This window comes from Stylophora pistillata, chromosome 7, assembly GCF_964205215.1.
Source record: "Stylophora pistillata chromosome 7, jaStyPist1.2, whole genome shotgun sequence".
In the NCBI taxonomy this organism is placed as follows: domain Eukaryota; kingdom Metazoa; phylum Cnidaria; class Anthozoa; order Scleractinia; family Pocilloporidae; genus Stylophora; species Stylophora pistillata.
Window position 1 is genome coordinate 6610001 of NC_142525.1, and position 21894 is coordinate 6631894.

At 39.1% G+C, this 21894-nt stretch overlaps 1 long non-coding RNA gene and 1 pseudogene across 2 annotated transcripts in view; one reads left to right on the plus strand and one right to left on the minus strand.

Annotated features, from left to right (window-relative positions):
• The window catches only part of LOC148726371 (uncharacterized), a 447217-nt gene that overhangs the window by 261621 nt on the left and 163702 nt on the right, over positions 1-21894 (plus strand). The window lies entirely within an intron of this gene.
• Positions 5276-19440, minus strand: LOC111345966 (uncharacterized; annotated as a pseudogene).

The window sequence follows — 21894 nt, forward strand, 5'->3', positions numbered from 1 at the left end:
ACCCCTGATAGTTTTTATTTTAATGCTGCTTTACGACTGACATAACTGCCTTACAGATTGTAGGTCCCTCAGTGCAAAATCTCTATTGAACAACTAACAATTTATTTTCATCATTTCACACTTTAAACACTTGCCATTCCCACGCTTCCTTTCCCCTTATTAACCCACTATTTTCGTGGAGATTTGGGAACCCTTTCATTTGGGATTCCATACTTTTACACAATCAATCAATCAATCAATCAATCAAGATTATTGTCTACACATCAGACATGGTTACCCATATTGCCCAAGCCAGTGGCTTGTGTATGAAATGTAAGACAGCAACCCACCCATCCCACCCCAGGGGAGGACATCCATCACACAGTAATCTCGTGCGTGGGCAGTTAACGTCTCCTACCCTTTACCCTGCAGGAGACGAGCCTACGGTTTATTCGTCCTTATCTGAGAAGACTATAATTGTGTAGTTTTTCTTCCTTTTTTCAACAAGGACTCGGCACGAGGATGTCGGACATTGACCTGGTACCAGGTTAGAAACATCCTCGCTCGGTTGTGCGTTTCCCCTGACGACTCACAACCATTAGGAGCCTTGGTGCCGACGCATCATTCTGTCCTCACCCGGCCAGTTGATTTCCATTTCTCTCCATCTTTGAACAACTTTCATAGACACTTCACATCTTCTTTCACCACTCCTCGATCCAACTCCTTATACTATAATATATAAAAGTCATCTGTTAATATATGTATTTTATTAGCTCTTTACAGATACTGCTTATTACACAAAGTTCCACATTATTTACCTTTATTCTTTTTATTCCCCCCTAAAAACAAATATAAACCTGGACCCTTAGCCCACCCCACCCCAAAACATTTTAACATAACCCCTCACCATAAATTCACAGGAAAGTGTTAACAATACCACGTTCTCTTTATATGTCACCTATAACTTAAAATGCCTAACACAGTTTTGCATCACATCCCCTACAACTCCTTATCGCGAGAGTAATAGGAATAAAGACTCTTCTACCTATATCCTTGCCATTACTGCAGTCACCTGTCCATAAAAATAATTGTAAAAAGATAATACTTTCTTTTTCTCAATAATTCTTTTTTCCTCTCCCATCACTAACCCCTTTTCCCTTCCTACAGTCAAAAACAGAGACCCCATACCACAAACCCTAAGCAAACCCTTACCTATTACTAACCTTTACCCCTCCCAAACCCTGACCCTAACCCAATCCTAATCTAGCACTAACCCCAACCCTAAACCTAATCTAACACTAACCCTAACCCTAACTAACACTAACTCTAACCCTGATATAACTCTAACCCTAAACTATAACCAAAACTCTAATATGACATTAGCAATTTAACCCTAAACCCTAAATGCTTCCCTCCCCCCTCTTGCTAATAGTTACTCTTATATAATATTTTAAATTTATTTTATTTTATTTTATTTTGTTTTTATTTTATTTCTTATTTTAATAATATATAACATATATTTTTTACAATTTTAAATTGAGTTTAGGAGCGTGCTGTTGTTACAGAAGTCGCTCCCTCAATTTTAACACCTAACTTTTATGTTCATTTTACACACTCATTCCCACCCTTACATACGCTTTGTTCCTTTTCTACCCACTGATCACGAGATTGCTCATCAGTGGAGTGGGAACCCATTTTCATGGGATCCCATATGTCAACACCAAAGGAAGCCACAAAGGTTACTAGTGAAACTACTGATTAATATATTTAATACTATACAAACGAAGGATTGGCTTTTAAACCATGGATAACTTCAAGCCCTTTTTTCTAAAATAATTTTTTGCACGCCTCAACTGCATGTCCCTCCTCCTCTCAGGGGGGTGGACTCGTGTAGACTGTGTCCGCATAATTTTTGGCATAGTTGGGGAAAAAAACAGCTTGATTTTTCCACTTTCATTAAAGTAGTACTGCTAGCATAATCAATATACTATTAGTTTTTTTTGGCTCGAAGGGAACATAACCAGAGGCATAACTCGACTGATCTCTAAGTTTCACTATTTTCAAGTTCGGTACATGTGGTTCCGTCTATTTTCAATTTTGCAATGTCTTGGGCAAGGAACTGGCTACCGCAATACTGCGTCGTTCATCGATATCGTCTAATTAAAAGACTGCGCAAACTGGAAATAGAAAACTACGTCGGTCCCAGATCTTGCTTCCACAGGCAACAAAATGTCAGAATATGTTAAATGTGTATTTATGTTTTATCAGAGCAAGTGCGTAACTCAAGAGAAAGATGACATCATGCTCTGACTTTATTAAAAAAAAACACACACACATCTCTTTTGCCTGTTTTGTGTTTTTTATTTGAAAAGTATTCTTTCCGAAAAAAAAGGAAAATAATTTTAAAAAAGGAGCATAATTCTGAGCATAACTTGGATTATAATTGAGCAATGCTATTAGCATAATTTGGTGCTTTTCTAAGGCTCTACCAGTGGCCGGTCGAGTTTTTGTGTAGAAGAGCGCAATTGCTCAAGTGAAAGATACCACGAACCGATGTCATATTTAGTTCTCTCAATAAATTTCGTGCACATCTATGATGCAATGTGCACATCTCGATGCAATGTGCACATCTATGATGCAATGTGCAATCTATGTGCACATCTCGTGCACATCTATGATGATTTCTACAACAGACAGAAATATTTTTTTCTGTCTGAGTCCTAATTACTCTTGAATACCAAATATAAGGTTTAAATTTTAAAAAATACGTCTATCTTATTTAAACTGTTCCCCAGCACCATTTTCTTTGTCTTAGTCAAGCTGTACAGAGCTCAACCGAGATATTAAGTGAAACGAAAAAATAAGAGTCAGTTATTTACACAAAGTTTAGCCGTTGTGTAACAAAACCGCGTTCTAAGCCATCTTCAACGAACCTTTATCTGAACATTTATTTTCATGAACAGTGTCAGGAGGGCGGACATCTAATAGTACAGGACCTTCATTTAATCAAATCAGTTTTCTGTTAGAGAATCCCGGAGGCCCACTGCTCGCGCAAAACCGCCAGCGGTCTGGGTCAGACCTCTGAATCACACAGATCACATGTACTGAAGAGTAAACAACGCATTGTTAATTTACGATTCCAGGCTTGATTTCTCTGGGCTTGAGGTCTTGGACTTGTTCCAATTTTCTGCTGATAAACACAGGTTATAATGTAGTGCCAATCTTGTGACAGAGATCACGCAATTGCCTTTTAACTGCTTTAGCTGATGTTTGATCTTTGAAGGGCAAACTTACTCTCCTACCATGCTGCTGTCTTCCTTGTTTTTCTCTCCCGTACCAAATAAAAAGCTCTGAATGGTTTTGGTAATGGTAGAATTAATCATTGCCAAGGAATAATCAAGTCGATTAAAGATAGAAGGTAGTATAGTGCATTCTTGATTGAAAGCTTCAGTCGTTTGGGGTAGAGCATATGCACGATGGATCATTGTTTTCAACAAGCATTCTTTATAGCGCTTGTCTGCATGGCTTTTAAAATGCAGCAACAAGCCAGTGTTTGTTGGCTTTCTATATACTTGTGTCGATCTTTGTTCGGTTTTTTATTATTTCGATGCCGATAAAAGTCTTGTCGTCAATAGGAAGCTCCATCGTAAAAGACAGGCTGGGGCGGAGGCTATCAAGAGCAATGAGAAAGTCAACTGCAGCATCGATGCTGGGCATTCTGGCCAAGGTATCGTCAACACATCTCTTGTATAATGTGGACATCACACCATCGCCGCTAAGCTTCTCCTCAAGCTGACAGTGGAGGACATTGGCCATGAGAGAGTCAAGGGGTGAGCCCATAGCCATCATCAGCAGTAAATTGGAACAAGACTTCAAGCCTAGAGAAATCAAGCCTCCAATCATAACTCAACAGTGCGTTGTTTTCTCTTTTACATGTGATCTGTGCGATTGAGATTATGTCGGCTGCTTCACAACTCGACACCTCCATCAGCGTATTGCTGAAAATAAAAACTCTGCGATCGGTAAATTTAACACCTCTCGACAGCCCATGGGGATGCAAGCCTCCTCAAAGAAAGCCAATTACGCATTCTAAAAAAGTGCCAAGGAAAATTTGACCGTCTTGTCTACGAGATGCTTTTCACCAAGCAGCGCAATCCTAGCCTCAACACGCAGACTGATTCCATTCGCGCTAAATTCTTTGTGGTAAAGAACATTCCATTACATATTGTCTTTTTAGTATAGAAACATTTTTTAACTTTCACTTTTTGACTTGATAATAACGTCAGCCAAACGTCGAAATGTCTTCAACAAATTTTTAATGTTTTTTGATAAATTGTTTTATCGCAATTTTTTAATGGTTGTTATGAAAAAAACGCTTCTTTTTCGTATAAAAATAAAAGAAAAAACAATCTTTTTGCAGTACTCAGAGGGGTGCGATTCCACCAAAAATTAAATCAGAACCAGATAAAAGGAAGGAAATTTTCCTTTTTCCTTTCCTCAAGAACCTTTGACCAACTTTTCTGTTCCAAAGCCTCGTTACAAGCACAGTAGCCTCTCCTAAGATTACCCACTCACCCCTTCCCCAACCAATGTCTTACTTCTCACTACCCTTGTGGGGTCTACACCCACAAACCAAGTACAGTAAACCACGTAGCCAATAACTTTATTACAAAGTATTTGCGGTTCTGTTACACTGAGCGTTGCTTTTCACTCCAATGATTAAACTACTTTAACTACCTGGTAAGTATCTTGGACCCAAAATTAAGATTTGACTTGCTACCGTTTATTTCGTTTAACTGTAATAATCTATTAAATTTGATAGAGGTATCAATTTTATCATTAACAAAAAGAAAGATGTAAAGGTGGTTGGCTTCTCTGAACTATAGCTCGAATCCTTTTCCTACATACATGATTGAATAAAATAAAATAAAATTGTGGATTTATATTGCGCCGTTTCCATGACGGGATGATCAACTGCGCATTACAACAATGCATGGAATAAATATTAATTACATCATTACAACAATGCATGAAATAAATACTAATTATATCATTACAACAATGCTTTGTAATAGATGCCAGTTACATCATGTGTAGTATAGCCTTACTAAAAAAATGTCTTTAAGAGTTTTTTAAAAGTGTCGACAGATTTAGCCATTCTAATTTCCGAAGGTAAATCATTCCAGAGTTTTGGCGCCGAAACAACGAAAGCACGGTCGCCTAGGGTTTTTAAAGTTTTAAAGTTCGGGTAAGATAGCAGTATTCCGTCATTAGAACGCAGTCCATATCTTGAATTTTAAGGCTTAATTTTGACAAGATCATTGATATAGGACGGTGCGGGTTTGCGAATGGCTTTGAAAGTTAAAAGTAGAACCTTAAAAATAATACCAAATGAGACAGGAAGCCAATGCAGCTGACAGAGCTCCGATGTTACGTGGCAAATTTTGTCTTGCATAACAACATTAGTAGACCTAGGCAGTACTAGTGTGGTTAGCTTACAGCTTGGATGCTGTAAAGCTTTACATAGACTGGAAACACCGGTATCAGTGATCATAGTACGCTCCAGATCTAGCGTAGTTAACTTAGAGCTTGGATACTCTAAAGCTTTACATAGACTGGCAACACCGGTATCAGTGATCTTATTACCCCACAGAGACAGTGTGGTTAGCTTACACCTTGGTTGCTGTAAAGCTTCACACAGACTGGTAACACCGGTATCAGTGATGTTAACATCCCACAGATTTAGTGTGGTTAGCTTACAGCTTGGATGCTGTACAGCTTCACACAGACTAGCGACACCGGTAACAGCGATCTTCATACGCCACAGAATAAGTGTAGTTAGCTTGCTTACTACTAATCTATTAATAACATTAACGCATTCATCGGTCAAGATAATGTTCCGAAATTCCAGTTCCGACACAGGAAAGTGTTCATCGATCAGTGAATTACAGACTCGTTGTATTCCGGGCAGTGTTAGCTGTGATTTGTAAAGTTGTAATTTCGTAACTGCCACAGACTTATCAGAACATTTGTGTTGTGCCTCTCCAGCTTCCTCTTTGTTTAGTTCACTGATAATGTCCAATACAAATGATACTGCAATGCTGTCTACATCTGGTAAACCATTAAAATGCATGTCGCCGTGTGAATCACAGAACGCTTTGGGATGATTCCTGATGAACTTTTTGGCGAATTCTTTGTCTTGATACTCACTCAGACACTTTATTCTGAGAAATCCACCAAAACCCTCTAAAACTACAATACTGGTTAACAACTCTTCCATCAGTTCCTAGTTTCCCTCACTTAACAGAATGCCAGCCATGAATTGGAAAACTGTTGCAGAGTATTCCTTGTCTGGAATGCGATTTCCCTTTACAAACCAACGAGCGGCAAGGAATTCTTGGAGAGTAAGATGTGTGAAGCTAAAATGTTTCGTTGTTGTAATCAATGCAGTCCTGAAAGGCTGACCACAGTAAAGAAGACCGCTACCTTTCAGTTTGTTGACTTCGTCCAGTTTAAATTCGCTTTCCTGTCTCGCTTTCATCAAACGTTGGCTTATTTTCATGTAGCAGTTTGGCCGCTAGTTCTGATAATTTCTCTAATGTGCTCTTAATTACAGGAGGATGATTGAATTGTTCAGGAATTTCTTTCTGTCTGTATTCTGAGTCGGCACAGTGCTTAAGTTAAAAAATCTCAAGAAGTTTTGTGTAAATGTCGGTTGTTGAGACAAGAAGGTCATCAGAATTTTCTGATTCGGTTAAGGTATACTTCATCTCGAAGCACAACAGGTAGCAGAGCATAGGAATATGAGCAAAACTGACAAGGTTTTCATTCTTCATGACATGTTAAAGTAGAGCGTTCTTCATCGTTTCATCTTTCTCGAAGTACTTTTTGACCTGTGCTGACGAAAATCCCGTAATATCCACTTCCTGTCCAAGACGGATTCCTCCTAACTTGTCCGATTCATCAGGCCGCGAGGTAATCATTACGACAGCCCCTTTCAGGATTTTTCTCATGACGAGTTTTGAACGTATTGCAGCTACTGGCATTTGACAACAAACGTCATTTGAATACTGTTCTTCCGAGTTTCCAGCGATGTAATCTTGCTGGGAATACTCGTTGAGGATAATCAAAACTTCTCTGGAATGATTTGTAATGTACTCAAATATGTGTTCATCAATGTTACAATAGTGATCTTGAACCGAGGAACGGGTTAAAAATTCTCTTAAGGTCACAAAGTTACTTTCAAGCAAATTCAATTGACGGAAAGTAAGCAAATACGCAAATTTAAATTTTGGGATTTTAACGGTTTCTCTTGCTTGGAATAATTCGTTTTTAGCCTAATCGCGGATCAACTTTTGGCAAAACAGAGATTTCCCAATCCCTGCTTTTCCAACGAAAAGAATAGAACTAGGATTCTCTTGATCTTCACTCGTGCCAAGAAATATTTCATCGCAGTGCTTAACTGGAGTACCGCTGAGTTTTCCGTAGGACTTAAGCTTTTTACTCCTGGAATATCTCTTGTCATTCCCGATGAGGGTTTTTCTTCCACGTTGGATGAGAAGATTAGTAATTATTTGGTCCGTTTTCAAGTTGGAAATCGTGCGAGAGGCCAGCAGTTTGGGTTGCAACTCTGTTTGGCCTATAATGGAAAATTTCAAAGCTGCAGTGTAGGCACCTACGGCTGAAAGATAAAAAAGAAAAATACTTGATAAGTAACCTGAACGCGAGGAAAAGTAGTTCAGTAGATACATTTCTCACCTTACTAGGGCTTAAGTGTAAAAATTAGAGTTTTTTGTTTTTTGAATCAAACTCTTGACTTTCCTTTTAGAAAACTCCTGGAACTGCATGGGAGATCTTCCCAATTTCCCATCAATCTTTGAGTTAAAATAGCCGCTTACAAGTTCACTGTTTGTCATTATTTTTCACGGGTTCCATATCATTATTACAACTGACATTTTTGTCACATGCATTCCTGATTCTCCATCTAATATCTGTTCACACCTCATATGTACAGTAAAAACCCGCACATAAAAACCTAGCTTTTTCTAAGTGAGCCTCCGCATATTTTGATATAGATGTTGTTTAGTATGAGGTTAGACCCCCTAGGTTCTAAATTAGGTTCTTAATTTTTGTTTGAAAGAAAAGAAACTTCTGTTCGTGGGTGTGGGTGTGACATGGCGCTGTATACCAGCCTTAAAGTGCCCTGCTTGAACATTGTAAACTTATACACAGAGTTGGATACGTTGCACGAGGATGGATGCATTGACAGTACAGTGAGTATGAGAGCGATACTCGGTGTAACGAACACTATTTTAGCAGTGGCGAAAACAAGGCTTGAAAAAAATTCAGGCCTGTACAGGATTCAAAGCAATGACCTCTGCGATACCGGTACAGTACTCTATTAACTGAGCTAACAGGGTAACTGGGAGCTGGTCATTATGTTGGTTCGTAATAAACCCGTGAGCTGATGAGTCAACGTTTGAGAAAATATGTGAAAATCATATGTGAACTGCGGTTAAAGAAATGAGTATGAAGGCGATCTTCTCAGTAATGAAGACTACTTACGCAGTTGTGAAAATAAGACCTGAAAAAAATTCAGGCCTGTACGAGATTCGAACCCATGACCTCTTCTTTTTTTTTTTTTTTTTTTTTTTTCCAAGCCTTATATATTCACAAACGTTGACAGTGCAGTATTCTGATCTTAAAACACTGTCAGTGTTCTGGCTGGCTTTCATTCCCTCTTTCGTATCCCATGTAATGTACAGTAATATATTTGAAAAAGCTCCTTATTCTAAAAATGAATATGGCTATATTAAAGTTTACAAAGCAATTGGGTGGAGGAACAATTGGACAAGGTTTCATACAGTTGAACCACTCAAAACCGGACACCCTTGGGACCGAAGGAAATGTCCGGCTTAGAGGGGTGTCCGGTGTACTAACTGAAGGTTTTACTCATAAGGCAATTTTTATGCAACATAATGTATTATCTGATTGTAAGTACCAGTACATGGTACACGAACACTGATAAAGCACATCAGTAAAGGAACTGACAACATGGATCACAAGGAAGCTTTTCAACTTCATTTTATTTATTCTACCAAAAAAATTCAGTGTTACACACGGGATACTATGATCGCCGATTTTAATGCATTTGTATACTTCTTTTTTTTTTAGAATATCACCCACAGCTGATTTCATTCACCGATCCCAAATTTACCGCTTAAACCCTTCAGTCTTGGTCAAGGCTCTGATTCCGCGCATTTGATCAACTCAATTCTCTTCTCTAACGATAACTCGATTCTCTGGCGTTTTTCTTGTCTCAAACATAGTGATGTTTGCTCCTTCGTTTGTTTTCGCAAGTGATTTCATCCGCAACATGGCAGTCTTTTAAGCTGACCCCTATTATTCATTCATTGTCAACTTTAAATTTTTTACTTCAGCACCGATAGAACAATGAGTAATCAGCCGATGCGCGTTTCTCATTTCTGATTGGGATTTCACAGCTGCATGATTACGATTTTAATTTTAGTCACGTTTAAAAACGCGTGATTTGATTTTGGCGGCAAGCTTTAAACTTTCACGTCCGTTTTAACGAGGTCAATTTCTGTCAGTATGTGATTACGGACTGAAAAAAGGCGTCCGGTTTCCGGAAGTGAGGGGTTCCGGTTTGATAAGGTTAAAAATAGAGAAAGTGTATGACAGAGATTTTGGGGCCGAAAAAAAGGTCTGGTATCGAGAGGATTCCGGTTAAATGAGGGTCCGGTTTAGAGGGGTTCCACTCTACTACTTAAATAAATGTGACTGGGGAAGTTGATAGACCCAAGGTTTCGACACTCCGCTCTAGAGCCTTCAGCAGGGGTGATCTAATCGTTGCAATAAGAGGCCCCTTTACATATGCTCCTTTTTTCTGACAAGATGCAAATAGGCGTCAGGTAGCAAGCCGTTTTCAAAGATAATTGAATTACGGTCGTGAGGAATCTTGCATCGTTCCCTCGCGTGAAGTACCACCTAAGCACACGGATCAACTATTATGCGAATTCATCGGCTACTTTTCAACTATGACTATTACTAATAAGTGTTGATATCAATCCCAACCCTAGTCCTGCTTCCTCGATCGGATTCAAATGACTGCTCATCGTGTTGCCGAACAGTAGCCTGAAACCATAGAGCATTAGTGTGCAGCACATGTAAGTCGAAGTGTCACATTAAGTGTGAAAATGTACTGCCACGTAAGTAAAAGGAGCTGCTAAACGCTACAAACATCGTTTACTCATGTAGAAGATGCCGCGAATCCCTGTCAAAGATTAACACGCAACAACCTGTTCTGCAATTCAGCCCAACAGAACCGAAAGAACTGAACAAGGAGCAGTTACGAAAACGAAGAGCCCGAAAACGAAGACTCCCCACGAAAACGATCGAAGACCATTACCAAAACGAAGACCCCTTACGAAAACGAAGACCCATTACGAAAACGAGGACCCCTCCCTACGAAAACGAAGACCATTACGAAAACGAAGACCCCCTACGAAAACCCAGACCCATCACGAAAGTGAAGACACATTATTAAAACAAGTTCAAAAGGGATTGGTATTACCTTTGTGGACAAAGATTACGTTCAGGAGGGTAGTTCCGAAAACGAAGACTCCGCAAACGAAGACCTAAGACCACCTACGAAAACAAAGATCCATTACGAAAACGAAGACCCCCCTACGAAAACGAAGACGCATTACGAAATCGAAAACCCCCTACGAAAACAAAGACCCATTACGAAAACGAAGACCCCCTACGAAAATGAAAGACCCATCACGAAAGCGAAGACACATTACTACAACCTTAGTTCAAAAGAGGTTGGTATTACCTTCGTGGACAAAGATTATGTTCATGATACACACTACGAAAACGAAGATCCCCACGGAAATCTTGAATTCTGAGTTTGGCACGTCTGTAATTTATTGCGGAATATTTCAACAGTAGAGCTCATTAGGCCTTCAATAGGACTTCTTTAAAGCTAAAACGAGATTTAATCGAAGAGACATGACATGCATTTGTTGGTATATAATGAAGCAACAAGATTTAAGTTTATTAATGAAAATGACATCGACTAGCGGTAATTACACTTCCGACGAGGAAATAGATACTGTTGTTTGAATAAAACATGGCAATTCGACCGATTAATTTCAATAACACTTTTCTTGCGGGTAAAAAATTACAAATCAATACCTTAATCAAAGCCTTACGTTACTCCTACTTCGTTTTCGTGATGGGTATTCGTTTTCGCAGGGGTCTCCGTTTTCGTAGGCGGTCTTTGTTTTCAGGGTCTTCGTTTTCGTAACTACCGGAACAAGGCTACTTTTCAGAACTAAACATGAAGATATCATTTGTTATAACTCACCCATTAATTTTGGCGCGATTTTATTGGTTACTTTACGTCACGTGGTGCAAAATCACAGGGCAGTTATCACGTAATAACCCCCGTCCGCGTCGATATTTCTCCTCCGATTTTTTCCGTGAAAAAGAAACATAGTCAACATAAGAGTTTCAACTTTTCCGTTCTCCTATTTACATGGAAGGAAACCAAACTATTTTTTTCTTCGTCGTTTATGTAGTGATGACTGATTTCCACCACAAATCAGAGTCAATGTGCCAGTTTTTCGATACATGTGGTTACCCTGATTCTTTCGTTCAAGCAGGTTACTACCGCGCCCAACTTATTGATCGAAATTTTGCACTACGAACGCCGCAAAAGGAAGCTTCCGACTGCATTCCATTCACTCTCACGTTTCACCCTCACAATTGTCGCGATTGAGAATTCTCTTTTCGTTAAAATTCATTAAAACTAATATAATGGTTCGAACACCAAGGTTAAAAATCTTACATTACGAACAAGAAGGTGAAGTCCAGATCGCTGGATCAACAGTGTCGTTAAACCCATTTCTCGAGCTAAAGCATTACAGTCTGTATGTTTCAGGGAATTCTTCTAAGCAGCTTTCACCAGGCGCACGTGAACCAGTTAGCGCATGACCAGACAATACCCACTGCTGCTGACCAGTTTCGTGGAAAAATGAGAAAGCAATCTCCGCGGCAAAATCCAGCGCATGCGTATACATTATTGAGCTCTGTTATCTCCAAACACATGTTATGAGATTTTTTATTTTAAATCTCTGTTACCAAAACTTGCATTTTAAAATTTCCAGTAATCTGCGTTTTTACATTGCCGCTCGCCTTTTATGGGCCAAGAAACACGGTTTTAGGCGCCGCCGATTTTTAAAACAGCTGAGTAATCAGACCTAACACCTGATGAATGGCGTGCGTGGAGCAGAATTAATGCACAGCTCGCCATTAGCTTCCTCTCTGGTCATCACAAAAAGACAGAAAAATCATAATTTGAATCAAGAAGAGTTTTATTTATGACTCCAACTTGTGCATACAAATATACAAATCGTCAAAAGATAGATCAAAATGAAACTATGATGAACTGGTGGATAACCTGTGCAGAATATGACAAAAATATACAGTAGTGTAAAGGTCGGTTGTTGAGACAGGAAGGTCATGAGGATTTCCTGATTCGCTTAGGGTATACTCCATCTCAAAGCACAACAGATAACAGGGCATAGGAATATGAGCAAAACTGACAAGGTTGGCATTGTTCATGACATGTTCAAAAACAGCGTTCTTTATCTCTTCGTTTTTATTGAGGTACTTTTCAATGTACTCTTTGACCTGTTCTGGCGAAAATCCCGCAATTTCCACGTACCGTTTAAAACGGATTCCTCCCAACTTGTCCGATTTATCAGGCCGCGAGGTAATCGAGACGTAAGCCCCTTTTAGGATTTTCCCTTCGATGAGTTTTGAACATAATGCGGCCACCGGCATTTTACGTCTAGCGTCGTTGGGATGCTCTTCTAAGTTTCCAGCGATGTAGTCTTGCTGTGAATACTCATCATAGCCGTCCAGGATGATCATAACCTCCTTGGGATGCTTTACAATGTACTCAAACGTAAAGTCATCAGTGTTAGAGTTGTCATCCAGTAGCGACGAAAAGGTTAAGATTTCTCTTAAAGTCACATAGTTATTTTGAAACAAATTCAATTGACGGAAAGAAAGCAAATACACACAATTCAAACTGAGAACTTTAGTGTTTTCTCGTTCCTTAAATAATTCATTCTTCGCCCAATCGCGAACAATCTTTTGGCAAAACAGAGATTTCCCAATCCCTGCTTTCCCAACGACAAGAATAGAATTAGGATTCTCCTCATCATCGCTCATGCCGGGAAATATTTCATAGCAGTACTTAACTGGAGTACCGCTGACTTTTCCGTAATACTCAAGGTCTTCCCTCCTTGTATTTGTCCTGCCATTCCCGATAAGTGCTTTTCTTCCATGTTGTATGAGAAGATTAGTGAATACTTCATCTGTTTTAGCGTTGGAAATGGTGTGAGAGGCAAGCAGCTTGGGTTGGAACTCCGTTTGATCTATAATGGAAGTCTTCAACGATGTGATGTAGGCACTTATGGCTAAAGGAAAAGAGAAAACAGTTAGTAAATAATACGAACGAAGAATACAGTTTAAGTACTTTTAGAACATAGCTAGCAGAGTCGCGCAATCAAATTCATTATACGTAAGCGTGCTCAAAATCCCGATAGTGCACGCTGATAGCGTCAGCAAATCCGACTTCGCCAGAAATTTTTTCTTTTCGCGCGAGCGGCCATTGTTAGCGCGGGGAAAACTAATACATTTCGCGACAATAATGGATACAAACAGAGACTCGACCTACTAGTCCGAAAACGAAGACAATGTTTCGACCTTTTCCCTTGGGCTAGTGTTCTTAAATGAGGCAGAAAAAGACAAAAACAAAGGAAAAGGAGACTCGGCATCAGCGCCGTCACGATTCGCTTCAACTGATATTGTTGTCCGTTTTTCGCGCCGGATTTGATGCACAACTCGACCGGCTATGTTCTAAAACAATTGGTTCATGCTTTCAGCTGTGCACTATCGAGTTATGGGGCACGTGGAAAGTTTGGAGAGCACTCAAGAAGCTAGAGTTGCTCTCGGCTCTCGCCTCGGGAAACTCTTACGCTTCTTTTCTGCTCTACAAACTTCCCGCGTGCTCCATAACTCGATAGCGCACGCCAAAGCATGAACCAATTATTAATCATTCTAACTCCCCTGTGTATGGACTTACGGCTGATAATGCGAACACGAGGAAATGCAGTTTAAATACTTTCTATTGAATTCAACACAAGGAGAGTAACTAGCACAGAGCTGAGTACCTGAAAAGTGTCTATTGTGTCTATCTTTAGTTTAAATATACGTCGATGTGGTTCCCTCAAAAGCAGGATATCTCAGACCTGGTTTACACTAAAGCAGAGTTGTTTTTCCGAATCATGACCAATCTGGGACCAATTGGTAATAGATTCATTTAACCTTTAAAACACCAATTTGCAATAAAATCAGCATTCCGATACTTTGGAGATTTAAAGAAAGCCGCCAAGGTGGAGTTAAGAGAAGATATTTGTATCCGAAGACTTTAAAAAAATGTTTTAAAGTCTTTTAAGTTTACTTTACTTTACTTTATGGGAAAGTTTGCATGTATAATCGGCGACAAAATTGTCAACATATCAGTCTTTCTTTTGCCCCCGCTAAGCTAACCTATTTGCCTGAATAGTCCCAGGCTCTTAGAGAAATATTAACATCATCAGATATCAGATGTTGAAACAATTATTGAAACAGTTGTTGTTCGCAGGTCATAGGTATGGTTTCCTAAGATGGATCTAAGTCGAGGACACTATCCATAAGGTACTGAATATGGAGATCATAGGCATAGTTTTCCATGATGGATCTATGCAGGGGACACTATCTATGAGGTTCTTAACATGAATATCCTGGGCATGGATTGTCAGGAACAAATTATGCAGGGGAAACTATCTATAGGCATGCTGAACATGGATATTAAAGACATGGATTGCCATGTAGGAATTATGCAAATAACACTACCTATAAGGTTCTGAACTAGAGATCCTACCCTACCTGGATTCCTAGGGAGGATCTATGCGGGAGACTGACACTAGATATAAGGTACTGAACGTAAAGATCATAGACATGGACTGCAAGGGAGGAACCATGTAGGAGACAATATCTCTATTGGACAGACACTGCCAGGAGATATTATCTCTACTGGGCAGGCATTGCCAGGAGATAATATCTCTATTGGACAGCCACTGCCAGGAGATAATATCTCTACTGGGCAGGCATAGCCAGGGACAGGGCTCGTGTGCTTTTTCAGGAACCCAACTCAAGGATTTTTGAGGACTTTTTAAGTCATTTTTAAGGACCTTGGCTCTTAAATAAAAGGACATTTTACATTAAATAGGAACTAATAGAAATAGAAATATTATATCACGCGTCAAACATCATAATCGGATGCGGAATTTGAAAGGAAAACTCGTTCTCGCGATTTGTGTTAAAAAAAGTTACACCTTCCACACCAAAAGCAAACGAAAACTTCGACTTTGATTCATCCAGACATAATTTCAAGGACTTTTCAGAATTTTTCAAGGACCTGACCGTAAATTCAAGGGTTTTAAAGTCCTTGAAAACAAAAAATTAAATTCAAGGACTTTTAACGAGCGTGGGAAGGCCCTGCAGGGAGGATCTATGTGCAGATCTGGAGTTCTGAGCATAGAGATCCCATTTATGGATTCCAAGGAAGGAACTGGGCTGAGAACATTACCTAAAGAAAAGCTAAAGGACTGGTAAACATGGATATCGTAGGCATGGTTAGCAGAGGAGGAACTATGCATATAATGAAACTAGCAAAAAAATACAGCAAATTGATGTAATAAGAAACATTCATAAAAGATTGATAAACTACTCTTTCCAACATAAAAAAATTAATAACAAGTCTAATCAGTGTGATTTACGACCAAATCAAAGGTGATTATAGAGAAAATACGTTGGGCAACTCATTATATGAGAGCTGAAGCACGAGTATTAAACCTATTGCCACAAAGTTTCTCAATGTTTTGTCTTATGAAAAGCAGTGTTGCACCTGGATTTAGGACCCAATACTATTTATTCATTTCATTTCAAGCAATTCTACCAAAAGTTAAGTTAGAAGTCTTGAATAAAGGTACATACCAATCTTTGTCTTAAATGTTCCGACATCTGGTTCACTGTCTCCTTGTTTGTTGACAGCAAACAGTTTCACTTCATACTCTGTGTCATACTCAAGATCAGTTATCTTGTGGTGAGTTTCCACAATGTTTCCTTATTGAACCAGTTCTGTGGATCCTATGATTGGTTGTTTCCTCCATTCCAGATGGTATTTAACACTGCAATCACTGCTGTTGGCCTCTACTTCTGACCACGTCACAGTGAAATCTTTGTCAACTTCACTTTCTACATTTGTGATGGTTGGTTTCTCAGGTAATTCTGTTCAAAGTTATATATTTTTAAATTTTGTCTCTGATGAAAGCGAAATACTTACAGTAACACTTACAGGGATTGTGGTGGGTTTATCAAGAAATAATTATTGTTTCCCCCTGTCAATCAAAAGTTCCTGCATCCGCCTCTGCATTTACTTAAACAGCACCAGCAACAGAAAAGTCACTGGAAAGGTAAATATTCAGTGCAAACCTACAGTTACAGAAGACAAATGCAACAAGTCGCAAAGAATGCAAAAAAAGTCCTAAAATTGTAACTCTCCGAGCGAGAACATCAAGAAGATGAATATTTCTTCATCTGCAAGTCATAAACAAACCTCTCTGTAATAAAATTGATTACTCAGGGCAAATGATGCAGCATGGAGATCATAGTATGGGTTTTGAGGGAGGAGTTATGCATGTTGCACTATTTAGAGGGTAATATAAAGATGGAGATTATAGGATCATATAATCATAAGTTCCCAGACAGGAACCATGCAAAGGACACTAATAGAGTAATGAAAAATGCGTGGACATCACTGGTATGGATTGCTGAGCGGGATCTATGCGGAAGACATCATCCATAGGGTCATGAACTACAGATCATAATTAGGGTGACCACGCAGGAAATATGAAAGTGACACCATTTAGAGTGTAATGAGGTTGCTAATGAGGATTTATCCAGTGGACACCTCATATAGTGTGATCTATATGGTGATCATAGTATAGGTTGCTAAGGAGGATCTATGCAGGGGACACTACCTATAATGTGATGTGTATGGAGATCCTTATATGGGTTGCCAGGAAGGAAATATGAAGTGTAGATGGGAAACTAACTATTGTCAGTGGTGCAGAACTTTAGGGAAGATCAACTTATGTGACTTGGAACTAATACAGAAATTCAAGAAACATTTGGCACGAGTTTAACTAGCAAACTACATCTGTATGGTGCAAAGTTGGAAAATGTTTTGGTCATATGCTAGAATATAAAATGATAACTTAAGGCTCACAATGTCGTTTTCAGCAGTTTTTAGTTTTATCCAAACTCAACTTTTAATTTAAAAGTAAGAAAAGAAGTATGATGATTGGTACTGGAGTTTGAGAGTAAAATTATGATGCAAATTTGGATGCAGTCTGTGAATTAGCTATAGAGTTATTACTCTTCTGGTCAGAGCTGCAGCATGAGTATTAAACCTGTTCCCACAAATTTTCTCAATTCTTTGTCTTATGAAAAGTGATGTTAGTCCTGGACTTAATTATTGCTGAGGATGGGGAAAAATACTTTATTAAAAATGTGAACAAGGGAAATTCAGTTTAATATAATTTCTATCAGTTTCAGCACAGGGAGATTAACTAGCACTGAGCTGAGACCTTGAAAGTGTCTATGGTGTCTATCGGATAACAGGTTGATCCCTATCCAAAGGATTGAAAAGGTTGTTTTGTTAAAGTGTTATTTATTCCTCCCTTAAATCAAGTATATTATGACTGGTTGTCAGCTGATAATGTCCACAGCAGATTGGTTGCCTAAAAAAAGCAAAATTTGGCCCAGAAGTAAGCTTTGAGGGAAATTGTGAAATTATGAAAACACTCTCTCAGCCAAGAACATTATCAGCTGACATACCAGCAAGCCATAAAAAAGTTTATTTTTCTTTTAAAACCCAACCTTTAAATTTCGCAACTCGATCTGTAGGCTACTTTGCATTGTAGCAGAACAATCACAGGACAGTTATGATACATTATATGATCCCTGTTAGTTTTAGAACCTTACCCCTGTTTATTCTATTAATTTCTCCAGGTTGCTTAGTTCTTTTTTTGTCACTGCTGCAATATTGTATAGCCGACTAACATTCCATTATCGCTGTTTTGGCAATGATGAATTGGTAGTAGTTTCGCTTGAAGTTATTTACTTACCTCCAAGTAAAATGTCAAGCGCAACATTTTCTCATTTTCTTATTTCTCTAAGCAACTTTTGCTCAACATTTTCCTTTGTGCACCACAAGTAAAGGACTTCCCATATGCCAAACACCATAAACAAAGCATCCACAGTGATAATAACTATTTTAAGAGTTGATTTCTCCTTGTAATGAAGATCATTACATTGCAATGTCATTTTTGTTGGGTTAAGTGAACTTGGCATGGTTTGATTGTTCAGTTCTGTGGGGTCTGATGAACTTCACACTGAAGGTAAAAAAAATTGAAGGTAAATCCATTGTGTGGTAACTGCAGGACAGCCCCAACATACCACCCATGAAAAATATTCGAAAGAACACATGAATAAAGTAGAAGCAGCGAAAAGTCTTTCTAATTTTGACATTGCCTGTTGATCTTTGGATCTTTCGAAGGGTCACAGCACCAAAAATTGCGAAGCCAATCCAACAGGCACACAAAACAGTAGAGGTTTAGGCCACAACATTCTAAGGTACTAACCCATGAGGCCAGGTGATTGTGTCAATGTACTTGTTATAGCAAGATTTTCTGATAAAATCACTGGGTTTGGGATCGCAGCTGAAGTTAAGTCTATCACTGGCATGATAAACTTGTAGAGTGACAAGAATGGCACTCAGCGATGCAGTGATGAAAATACACTGAAATCCTCCAAGAGCAGTTTGTGACTTGACAACCAGTTTACACCACGTGCTATCAGTCATCTTGCATAAAGTATCAGTACCTAACAAGGAGCACAACGAAAATAATTATTAATGTTAATGCACCAAATGACTTGATGATTTGTATAAGTTCAACCTCTCTTCCAGGCCTCACCTAAGTCTACTTTGAAAAGAGCTTTTCCAAAACTTATTTAAAATTCCTCTGAATACATCAGTATTCAAAGGCAATTATTGGTGCTGAGCAAACATAACTGGACTCTGCAAAATAATAATTAATGTGTCAGTCAACATCTGATGCAAACACTGCTAAATGTAACATTATATTTGCTGATCTCAGCACAAATAAACAGACAGTTAGCAAATAAGAAAAATCTTATTTTGTGCACGATCTTCGCAGTAAAGAGCGCAATTTTAAACAGTAGTGAAAATCAGACCTGAAAAAATTCAGGCCTGTACGGGATTCAAAGCAATGACCTTTGCGATACTAGTGCAGCGCTTTACCGATTGAGCTAACAAGCCAACTGGGAAAGGTCATCAAATTGGTCCGATATAAACCCATAAGATTGCTTAAATAGTGCTCTTTACTGCAAGGATCATGCACAAAATACATTTCTATAACCCCAGTTCAGATATATGAATTTCATATATTCTTTGTGTAAGAAGAATCTTGTCATCTTGTCTTCAAAAAACATGCAGAAGGTGTCAGGCTGTTTGTTTAGCAATCACAAAAATAGGAAATCCATGTTAAACTTAGGTGCTATCAAAGGAAGAGAATGTTACCAAAATGCTGGCCAGCATGGCATGCAAGGTTCAGTGCGAGGCATGAAGACAAACTTTTCTCATCGATAAATCTGCCGCAGAATTCTGACAGGCCTGGAATACATCTAACTCCGCTTGTTCAAAGCTAGTTACATATTATTATGCAAAGTTTCATGTACAATATCTCTGGATTTAATGATCTTGATCATTGGATTTTGGGTATTTCATAAAAGATATCCAAGCCAGTAAATTGTGAGGAATTTTCGACCCTTCTGCCTCCCCTTCTGCAATGTTGTTTGCAGCCAGTGCCCTCACGCTAAGTTGTCCATTGCCTTGACCACAATCTTTTCCCATAACCTATCCAGGCCAGACAATGAGTAACATGGACAATAATTTAATGAACAGTTACAAATTAAAAGTGGAAACAACTTTAATTAAAAGAACACCAACTGTAACAAATGCAAAACAATGCAAAAATGTGTCTGTAATATTACCATGGAAAAAAACCTGAGAGATTTGTTTGTAACCAAGTTTGGTTGCGTTTTAAAATATCCGTATGGTTCGAGTGAAACGAACAAGAACGACACGAGTCGAATACCTGTGCACCGTGTATTGATTTCTATACAACGAGCGCCGTAGTCGCCACCAAACTGGTTTTGTAAAGCGCCTGAGGTATGCGTTATCATTTTTCGGAGGTGGACGGTCACTATTATTCTGGATTTCTCTGTGACTTGAGCTGCGTCACAAAGTGACTTATTCCTTTTTTTTTTTTTTTTTTTCAGCATAAAACATGGCCTCCGCGTGCGAAGTTGGGGAATATCTCGGTTTTCACCTCAATGATGTAGTAAATTTTTAGAGAGTGGTAAACACGACTGCGATACCTTAGATTATGCAATTTTCCGATTAGATTGGGTCTTAAATGTGCTTGCGAGATACTTGGACACTGAAGGTACAGGAGCGATAAACGCACGCGTAATCGACCTCGTTTGCGAAGCGAGAGAAGCGGTTATCAACGCTGACCATAGTAGAGGTGCATTTCAGGCAGGTTGTATTTTCGCTGGAGGAAAAGATTTCGACTCTGACCTTTTGGGAAAGGCTCAGGTACCATGTTTAGTTGTTCGGTAGCCAGAAAACAGTGACCTGAAATTTTCAAGCACCCGGTTTGGGTCATGACTCGAACTGGATACAGAGTTCGTCACCACTGTTTCAGTCCCTGTAACAGCGGACTGAAACAGTGCGGCTGAAACAGTGCGGTTGAAACAGCCGTGTCGTCAGACTCTCGATCTCCACCGAGGAAACTAGCTGCTTCTCTCAGAAGACTAACAACCTTGTCAGTGTTACCGTTCAAAAGACATCTCGCAAAACCAAAACTAAAAAACGTCCAGCCGTCCAGTTATTAACCTTCCAGTTCACGCGCCAAGTTGAGTGACCACCTCCTTCTTGTATTTGAAGTAAAACCGCTGACAACGCAGCCCAGGGAGTTGAATTTCGCGAAATTCAAGAGATTCAATTGTGACAAATTCACGAAGCCGAATTAAGCAAAAATTAAGCCTCCCTAGTCTACGAGAGTGGCAATTCTAAATTGGTCACAACTGTATTTGCTAGCGCTTTAAGGTGGCTCGTACCAGTTTCCTCGCGCGGGAACAGGTCACTCTTGCGTGAGAGAAACATGCGAAAGAAGCGCGAGATCAAAAGATGAAAATTCAAAACAAAGATGGCGGCGTGTGGAATTTTTTCTTCTTTTGTGAGAGGTTTACCTAAGAGCTTGTATTTGATGTGTCGAACGGCCACTGTGAATGCAGGAGATAGAAACTAAGATCACGAAGACGATTTTCGGAGAAGTAAAGGTTGCTTCACTTCACATTTAAAAGAAATATTAAACCGATATGAAATCTTGCGACGGCGAAAAAGAAGAACTCAAGTGAAGGATAATCTACCCGAAGTGGAAAAAGACTTTGAAACTTCAAGGAGAATAATATGATATAGCCAGAAGTCATGTGTAGGATTTTTAAGATGAGCTCGGGAGGCTGTTTTTTAAGGCTGTTTAATGATATTCTTAGCAGTAAACGTCTGTAAACATCAGATCGTAGGTGCTCGCGCGAGAACACGCAATTGTCAGCGGTAGCTAA